The sequence below is a fragment of the Callospermophilus lateralis genome, unplaced genomic scaffold (assembly GCF_048772815.1).
Source record: "Callospermophilus lateralis isolate mCalLat2 unplaced genomic scaffold, mCalLat2.hap1 Scaffold_122, whole genome shotgun sequence".
NCBI lineage: Eukaryota > Metazoa > Chordata > Mammalia > Rodentia > Sciuridae > Callospermophilus > Callospermophilus lateralis.
Genome location: NW_027512409.1, coordinates 905,160 through 915,754, shown reverse-complemented (window position 1 = coordinate 915,754; position 10,595 = coordinate 905,160). Strand labels below are relative to the sequence as shown.

General features: G+C 31.4%; 1 pseudogene; it reads left to right on the top strand.

Annotated features, from left to right (window-relative positions):
• Nucleotides 1-5,964: 5,964 nt before the first annotated feature.
• On the top strand, nt 5,965-6,311 carry LOC143640123 (ubiquitin-conjugating enzyme E2 D3 pseudogene; annotated as a pseudogene).
• Nucleotides 6,312-10,595: the final 4,284 nt, after the last annotated feature.

The following is a 10,595-nucleotide window of genomic DNA, read 5'->3' as shown; positions in this document are numbered from 1 at the left end:
TCTTCAGACCTGATTAGTTTCATATAACTGAGAATTTAGGAAGGCCACTTAGAAGTATAGTGAATTGAAGGTTCTTCGGATGATCTTCATATTTTCTATAACAAAAATTTAATAGAAGTTTATTATGAGCTGATTTTCGAGCTATTCTCCATTAGGCCATAGTGTCTGACTTCCTGTAAATGTTCTTCAATCTATCCCTGCTGGAGCTTTGTTAATAGAAAATCTGAATGCTATTTTAAAAGTCTATTTTTTTCCATAATTTTATTTCTTCCAGGCATTATGCAGTAGCAAGGAAAAGGAAAATTCTGTAGCTTTTGGCCCTGGAATTATTCTCAATATTGAAGATTTCAATCCATTATGAAGGGATTCTTTTAGCAGGAATCATGTTTTTATTTTCCTTTCTTGTTCCAGGACTTCTTATATATTCCCTCAGTGTTGGGCAGAATGTAGATTGTACCATTTGTTTTTACTGTTGTTTTTAATCTAGTCCTTGGGTGATGAGCTTTCAGCTACTTGTCAGCAAATATTTTGAAATATTTTGAAGATATCTCATTTAGTTGACCATAATTTCTCAAATTACCAAAAAAAATGATTTCAGATTCTTAAGATTGAGTTATGATGCCCATTGAAGTTATTGTTCTAGTAAATATTAGCATAAGTGTTTTTTTATCTAAAATTATGCCAACTCATGATTCTACAAAATTGTATTCCCTTGAATAAAATCATGTAACATAATGATATAACTGAATTTCATTCTTATGTATATTTTTTGTTTCCAAGAAGTAAATTACTGCCTTTTTGGTTTACTTACTCTTCAATGTACAATCATTACTTCCTCAAGAAATTATTAAACAAATGGTACATTTCCACTTCATTATTTAAATGTCCCATATAATGTTTTCATTTTGATCCATTAATATTAACTCCTTTACGTTCTGTCCCTTGGCTTCTCCAATCTGGACTGATGCTTCTTGCCCCTTCACTATACCATAGTTATCTTCAAAAGATGACTTTCTACCATTTTTTTCTGAAAGTTTTCTTTGTCTTTCTGTTAGATTTTTAAACTCCTGAATCTCATATGTTACCATCAGTTTTTATTTTATTTCTTGAAATAAACTTTGTTTTTGAATATGTTTAGATTTACGAATGTATTGAAAATATAGATATAGATAATATAGATATAGATATAAATATAGAGTATAATATAAATATAAATATAGAGTATAATATATAAATATAGAGTATAATATAAAATATAGATATAAGTATAGATAAAAATATAGATATAGACATAAATATAGAGTCTCCATATATCTGGCATTCATTTTCCCTAGCATCTGACATTCTTATGGTATACTTTGTACAGACTATTGACCTATCCTTACTGACTCAAGTACATACTTTTAGTTCTTATCTAAGATCCTTTCTCTATTCAAGGATCTCCTTCCATTGGAGGATTTCAGTTGTAAGGTCTCCTAATGTTCTACTTGGCTGTGATAGTTTCTCTTGTTTTCTTTGTTATTGATGACATTCAGGATTATTAGAAGTGTTAGTTAGATATTTTACAAAATCCCCCTCAATTGAGAATTGTCTAATGATTTTCTTATGGTCAGCTGTGATTCTGGGTCTTTATGAGGAAGACTCCAGAAATAAAGCACTATTTCTAAAACATAACATCAAGGAGTTTAGATTGAAGTTAAAAATCACCCCACAAAAGTAAGCCTGTGCTCAGGCTTCTCTTTTCAGTAAAAGAGATTTTGTCCCTATCATTAAGTACTGGGAATATGACTCATTTGACTAATTTTCTTTCTTTCTTTCTTTCTTTCTTTCTTTCTTTCTTTCTTTCTTTCTTTCTTTCTTTCTTTTTCTTTCTTTCTATCTTTATTTCTTTCTTCTTTCAATATATTTTTCTTGAATTACAGGAGATACCAGTATCAAACATTTTCTTTCAGATGAAATTAGTTAGCATTGTTGGCTTCCTAAATAATTGTGAACTAAGAAGGAGGATCTGGAAAAGTCACAGACCTAGGAATTAATTGACTTCATGAACTAAGACCAGAGAGCAAGAATCACCTTCATTCTTGTTTCACTCATAAGAGGAAACAGAGGTAGATTTACTACCTCTACTTCTCAGTGGCCAATTTTCAAAACAGAGGAGCCACAGAAAAGGTTTTGCTACTCCACAGAAAGATTATAGAGTTTCATTTTGGCATGTGTTTAACTAGAACCAAGAGGGCATTGGTGAGAATGTTGCTCATCCCCAAAGCATTGTGAGAACAACTTTTATTTCAGAACACAAGTCAAAATTTACATAATGATGCCCATTAAAACTTTCAGATAATCTTTCCAGGAGTTATATTCTTACACTATTTGATTTGCCTGGAATCTCTAAGTGTTCATTGATTATGATGAATTTGATAGAATGGGAATCAAGAAAATGTAATTTGTGAAGTTAAGTCACATTTTTAAAAATTATGTTATCAAGGTAAAGTATAGCCTGAGATAAAATATAAAGTTTATTGTTGATATTTTAATAATTTGTGAATGACGTATGTTATGTTGCCACTGATTACTTTTCCTAAGGAAAAATAAAACTGTTCCTCAGGTTATTTGGATAGGGGATCATTTTCAATTACTATTTCAAATTAAAAGTCCATTTAACAAAAGAAGGGACAAGAAAAATTATGATTCTTCTTTTTCATTCATCTTTGAAAAGTGCTCTTGAGAATCCATATAATATTATTTTAAAATATACTACAAGCATTGTTACCACTAAAGAGTTATGCAATAATGAACGTAGGCATAGAATGTTAGCCATAATTAACACATCTGTCAGGTTAATAAAAACTTCCTGAAAAGCATTTTTAATTATGAATATGAATAAGGCCCCTCATCAGTATTTATCTTACAAGCAAACATATACAAAATTAAATAAATAGCTTCACAAACCATAGCCCCTATATCTCAGCTCTGGAGGCACACAGGGAAATGTCACAGTCCGTAGATATTTTGCAACCCACCATCCCCTGCTTTGATATATGATCTTTTTGAATTTTTTTAAACTCTCCTTTGTGCTAAAAGGTATATTTGGCTCCTAGAGATGCAAATCAGTTTTAGGAAGTCTTTGGAAAACTACTTTGGATCCACAAAGTTTAGTAATATTAGACATGTATGGATTTCTAAACACTATGTCCGAAGTCGATATATGGAATAAAACAGCCCTCTGGCAATATCTTTTTTAATGATTAAGTTTTCTTTGAGGTTCTTCTGCTTACACAAAGCAATGATACATCACAATAAGTCTGAACTTTCTGAAGTTATCACAGCATCATTGATACAGGGGCTCAATGTATTTTTTCCTTATAGTTTAGCTGATGTTGTATGTCATGGATAGTTGTTTCCAGTTCAACTAAGAACCAGAGTCCTTCAATTTGCTTGCAATTTTTTTTTCTCGTTGTTGTGGTATTATACTTTTAAAGCTCTCTGGCTGACAGCTGAGGCCAGAGGCTTGGATATGTGGGGAGCACCATCATGCACTGAAAATATCAGTTCAACTGATTATTAAAGGACTGCAGAGATCTACAGACTTTAAATGGATGTTAGATTCACAAAATAATTGAGTTAGTAGTTGTACTTATACATGTTTTAGTTGACTAAAGAAATTAATAAATATTTATGGAGTCATCTATATCCTCTACAGGTAGAAGAACATTGTGACTTTATTCCATAGTCAAAAGCTACTTGTTACTTTGCATAAAACCATCATGTGATTTCTTTTAACATGACACCTAAGATAAATATAGTTCTCAGGCCCATCCTTTTATTAATTAATTAGAATTATTTATCTTTAGTGAAACCAATCCTGGAACTGTTTTGACATCCAGAGTTGTCAAGTGAGTCAAATAGGATGCCAATCCTGTCTAACCTAGGACAACACCCATAGTTCAGAGTCCCTGCAGTTTTGCAGTTACTGGGAACAACTTGCCTTCTTCTTAGTACAGCAGTTAGTGCAAGTCACAGGACTAGTTTAGCACTTCTTAGGTGGATTAGTTACATTGTAGGAGCACTTTCAGAATCCCCAGTCACCATCCAATCCTGTTAGCATACTAGTGCTGTAAAACATTGAATTATTTTTTTTTCTGTCTCTTCCTCAAATTATGTGTCCTTCTCACTTCCTGGGGTTAGAAAAAAGGATTCATGAATGTTCTGACTTCAATTGAACTACATTGACCTGATAGTTTCAATCTTCTCTTCTACAGAAGAGCTAAATTACTTGAGGAAACTTAAACTAATCAATATTAAAATGCCTACTTCTGTTTAGGAAAAAATATTGGATCTCAGGCCTTCAAGTGAATATTCCTTATTTTGCTAGAATTTGAATCCCTTGACATTTTTATCTGTTTATGCATTCATTAATAGAGGTGTGGCATACCATATCAACCAGGAGTATGAGCTCTGGGTCAGACTTCCCATATTCAAACCTACCTGCTATGTACTAATTTGTGGACTATGCGAAAGTCTTCTAACTTCTAGGTTTTTCCATTTCTTCTGTACATTGTGTACTACAATTCCATCCACTTCAAAGAGCTGTTGTACAGATACAGAATATTCAGTACTATGTGGAACTAGTAAGTGTTGAATAAAATTAACTACTGTCATCCTGTGAATAATCCACTGAACATGGTGGTGGACAAGGATTTAGTACCTACCATATAACAGAGAATACTATAAACACTGGAGAGAAAACAGATGATAAAAGAAACACCTCCACTACTTCCCAGCCTCTCTTTACCCATCATTTCACCCAGAAAGAGTGCAAGAATATTCCTCTAATAAAGATTATTAGTATTAATATAAACTGAAGATTTTAAACTCAAGAGAGGGGGAAATTGCCAAAGGTCAAGCATACAGAGGTACCTTATGCAGTCCTAATAAATTCTGAAATATCACATGTGATATGCAATTTTATAATTAATTTTTCCTCCTACAAAGTTTATATTAAATTGGCAGAATTCATGGAAATAGATGCCTCCTAAAACCCATAAAATCATCACTCACAATCATCATTTTAACGAGGATATTTGCAAAAATAAATTACTTAAACACCCCTCTAAATCATCATGTGTAACTGGTGGCTACCATATTGAACAATGTAGGTCTAAGTTAAAATTTTACAAACATTTGTTTTATAATTAAAAGACATAATGAAATACATAATACTTACATTTTTTTTAGTACCAAGTATTTGGTCATAGAAATGGAACAAATGGAAATATACTAGTAAAAGAAAAGATAAAGATTTAATAACGGGGCTGGGGATGTGACTCAAGTGGTAATGCACTCGCCTGGCATGCACGGAGCACTGGGTTCGATCCTAAGCACCCCATAAAAATAAAATAAAGATGTTGTGTCCACAAATAACTAAAAAATAAATATTAAAAAATTCTCTCTCTCTTTAAAAAAGATTTAATTACATGGATATAAGTAATAGACTACTTAAGAAAAGAGAAAGAGAGATATACACAAAAATGTGGAAGAAACAAAGCATGTTATTATGAGAGTCAAAAGAACGAACCGAATGTGAACTGGAGAGAAATGAACATTATGTTCCACAGTGATTTTTCCTGTGGCTCCAGTTAAATTCAGCCTTATGCATATATTTTGCATTTAGTTGCCATTTTTGGTCATGCAAGTTTTAAATTTTATGGAAAACTGACTTATGAAATAACAAGCTTTTTATGTTATATTTATACTGTTTACTACTTACTGATTATTTGTGAACTAATTACTTCATATCACAGAACCATGTTCTAATACTACAGAGAAGGAGAACATAGGTAGATTAGAAATTCTTATTTATTATTCCATAGGAGATGAAAACTCATCTTTTAAACACTTTTAACCTCTAATGGTAATGAGGGTGAATATAACCCAATGTTCAACTTAAAAACAAATGCTCTAATTCATTGGCAAGATACAATTATGGGAACTTATGACAGCCCATATCAGTGTGGTGTATTCTTCTTGACAATTCATTTTCCTATAGACTACCTCTTCAAACCAGCTAAGTTTGCATTTACAACAAGAATTTATTATCCAAATATTAAGAGTAATGGCAACATTTATCTTGATATTCTAAGATCACAATGGTCTCTTGCTTTAACTATTTCTAAAGTTCTTTTATGCATTTTTTCATTGCTATGTGATCCAAACCCAGATGACCCTTTAGTGACAGATATTGCACAGATCCATAAAACAGACATAAGCACAACAGAATATCTTGGGAATGGACTCAAAAGTATGCCATGTGATGCTACCTTAAAGTCAGTATAACCTGCATTATAGCTGGAATAAACTTTTAATTACTTTTTTTTTTAAAAAGTGATGCAAGTTTTAAATGTATTGGAAATATACAACAGAAAATATTTGTTTTGAGTATTGAACTTAAATGTGGATGCTTTCTAAACTCTGGGTTTCAGAACCTCACATCTCAAAAAAAGTGGAGGAGAAAAATGTCACGGAAGTAAGAAGGCAGAAGCACAAACCAATTACTTATAGTAGAAGGAGAAGTTAGAGTTCTGGAATTCCTCTTCATGTTTATCTCCCCATCTAACCTGTATGTGATAGGACTAGGATTGAGTTGGGTATGAGAAGAAACAGAATAAATGAAAAGTTTAAGTCAATAATACATTTCACAAGTTAACATTAGCAATTTAAACTTAAAAACAGATGAGGAAAATATGCCTACTATGATCATTCAAAATAGACTCATCTTTTATCTAACCTCCTAATGCATTGTTCCTACAAACATATTTCATTTTAGGTATTTGCCTTTGAATGTTAAGAATAATATTCAGTCAAAGTTTCTGATTGTAAACTCTAATATGTGAACTAGTGCCTTCCAACAGAAAATAATGTAAGGCATAATTGAGTTGCCTATGTAGGTTTAATTTTTTATTTCAAATAAAAAATTTTTTTGTTTAAATAAAGCAAACATAAATAGGTGAAATTAATTTTACTATATATTTATTTATTCTGATCTAAAATGTTGTTGTATTAACAAGTAATAAATATACAACTTAATAGTGAGATATTGTACATTATTTTTCATCCTAAGTTTCTGAAATTCAGTGTGTAATTTAAAAGTAGAGTACATTCCCTTATCACCATTTTTTTTAGTAAATAGCCACGTGTAAGTGGTGGTTACCATAATGGACAATGTAGGTGTAATTAACATTATAGAAACATCACTCCACCACAATTTCAAACATAATAAAATATATTCACCACAATTACAAATGTAATAAAATATATAATATTTATGTTTTGACAGTCATACTCCTTTGGGTAATAGAGAAAATGCCATGCCTCTTTGTGCTTTTTATTTTAGGAATGTCCTTATAGAATACTTCCAGAGCATGACTTTTGGATACTGCACACTGCACATCTTATCTCAAGTGTAATGAACTGCTCCCACTTCAAATGTTTAAATTACAATATTTGTGAAGAATTATTTATACATTTTAATTATGATACATGACTGAGTATGTATTGGCCTTAGTTAAAACTGATTGGTTGACAAAAATTTCCATTTTTTATAGATGTTTAATCAATCCATTATTAACTTTGGTTTCAGTTCTCTTCTTTAGAAAGTATTATGTATATTTTCTGGCCTGTAACATTTTTGGCTCTTGAAACCCTGATAGGCTCTGGGCCTTGTGGCCCTAATGCTATAAATCCTCCCTGGAACAACACCATTTTCCACATACCTGCTTATAAAACACAGGAATGGTCCTATTGTAGCTCTCAATGAAATTGTCACCTAAAGAAGGATTTTATTCACCTAAGTTAAGTTTTCAGGATATTTGGGTTGCCTTTTTCATATTATTGGCATAATTTGCTTATAATTATTTATTTGACTGGTTGTTTTCTGTTTATGATTTTAGAGGGACTATCTAAAGTCCCTGTCTATTTTCTTTAAACTAACACATAATGTCTTTAGTCACTGAACATTAGGCAAAAGTAAAAAAAAAAAAATGCATATTAAAAGGAAAGTTCAAATCTCATTATACCTAAATGCAGAATAGATATCCCCTGCCCCTGGCCATAGGGATTCACATTTGCTCTACACTGCACCTTATCTACAGAATTATTCCTATACATTCAATGTTTCTGGTACAGTGAATCTGGTGAAGCACGTTTTCTACTTAAAGTTTAAAAGTTCTTATAACAATATGAATTTATCAATCATTTGAGGTTTAGTGAGATATTTTTATTCATTTTAAATTTGTAATTATTTTCTTTCAGTTCTCTTACTTTAGGAATCTCTATACTTTAAAATAATAGTTTGGGGGATTTTGTTTGTTTGTTTTTCCTTCTTCAAATTTTTGCTTCTCCATCTTGACCTATTTTTCTTCTGTCAGAAAAAGTTTTTCAAACTTTGCAGATATTTTTGATTGTCATAACTTGGAATGGGATAAGTTATACTGTCGTCTTTAGAGTACATAAAGAGGTGCTTCTAAAACCTTTAAATTGTATAAAGGGTCTCTAAGAAACAAAGGATGATCCACCCCCAAATGTCACAAGTGCTGAAGTTGCAAAATCCTTTTCTTATTGTTCACTTTTAAACAGTTATCTGTGTTCTTTCCTTTAAATGATAATTAAATTTAAATATATTATTGTTTGAAGAAAATCATCTTGTTTTATTTTAATTTATAACTTTTCAATCTGGAATAATTTTATGTAATTTATTCAACTTACAACAGTTTAAATAGCCCTGAATATTTCCCAAGATAGTACTTTAAAGTTTTTCCTTTTAGTTTCTTTAAATGTTGGGAGATACAATGACAATTTTGATGATATAATTATGAAGTCTTATTAATTTAATGTATCTTTCTTGTTTTATTTCACAGGTCCCCTTAAATGGAATATAATAAAGCAGAAGCTTCAAAAAGATTAATGCCTGGATTATCATTCCTGCAATAAAACAGAAATCTAAGTGGTGAAGACCACAGGCCCCTCAAACCTGGATTCCAGAATTCTATATTAAGCACTGGAGTTTTTAGTACTCTGCTATAGGAAAGCCTTTGCCAATTCTTACAAGGAACTGTTTATCTCTGCTTCTCTGGATCCTGTTTGATAGGGGTCTCCTAATAACACTTCAACCACAGCCACAACAGACTTTAGGCACAGAACCAAGAGAAAATGTTATCCATCTGCCAGGGCGACGATCACATTTCCAACGAGTTAAACGTGGCTGGGTATGGAATCAATTTTTTGTGCTGGAGGAGTACATGGACTCCGAACCTCAATATGTGGGAAAGATAATGGCGTGTTTCTTTTGAAAACCACTTGATAGGAAGGGGGAATATGAATTGTGTATTGTGTATGGATGTTTTGCACAGGAAGTGAACAAACCAGTGACTAGACCACTGGACTTACAATCCAAGATTTCTCTTCCTGACTCATGGCCTGGATAAGCTTTGGAATATCATTTAACCCCTCTTTACTTTTATTCCCCTGATTATTTTAATGAAAATAATAAATGTGTGTGTATTTGGAATACATTCCATGTTTATTTATTTTGCTTCCATTTTTGTCATTCTTTGTAGAAGAAACAAAGTTAAAATATGTAGATGTCATAAAAAGCCTTAGCACATATGGTTTGCAGCCAGTCTGAAATTGTTCACTAGTCAAGTCAGAGACAAAAAGAAAAATCTCCAGGCATAATATCTTAAATTGATATTGAAGTTCTTGAATGAGCAGGATTAATTCCTTCCCTTTTTATTTAAAGCTTGAAACACCATCAGGATTGTAGTTCTAAAAACCTGTCTGTTTTGACCTACTTATATTTATAAACAATTTCTCTTTGTTATGTTTTTCAAGTTATTTTAAAGTTACTTATGGTCAAAGGCATAAATATTGGATCAGAAATGTGCACCATTTGATATTGAAACTAGCATACAATTTTGAAACCATATTACAAGCTTAGAGATTTTTAAAAAATAGTCAATGGTAATACTTTCAGCATGCTTGTTTTGATAATTGTTTTCCTTTTATTAAAAATTTTCCTTATGTCTAAGATAGATAAAATTTATCCACATTATCAAAAAGTCATTTTTCCAGGACTGGGTTTGTGGCTCAGTGGTAGAGCACTCACCTAGCCTGTGTGGGACTCTGAGTTCCAGCTTCAGCACCACATAATAATAAAGAAATAAAATAAAGGTATTTTGTCCAACTACAACTAAAATATAAATATTTCTTAAAAAGACATTTTTCCAAAAAAATGAATATTTTTATATTATTTTGATTTTGTGAATTTTTTTTAAATTTTACAAATGATTTTGTCATGAACTTTAATGAAATCAGATTAACTCTCTTGAGGAGAGTTTAAAATAAGCAAAATAAATGCAAAGACAGAAATGGAAAACAATGGTAGGAAGGATATTTGGACATGGTTTAGAAGGTCATGTCTCTTGAACATTAAATCCTGTGAGTTTTCTGAAAATTTAAACTATAGAGAACCATGATTGGACTTGTGATTACAAAATTTGGGTAAAAGTAACATATCTGTTCATGCTCTACATTCTTTGTAT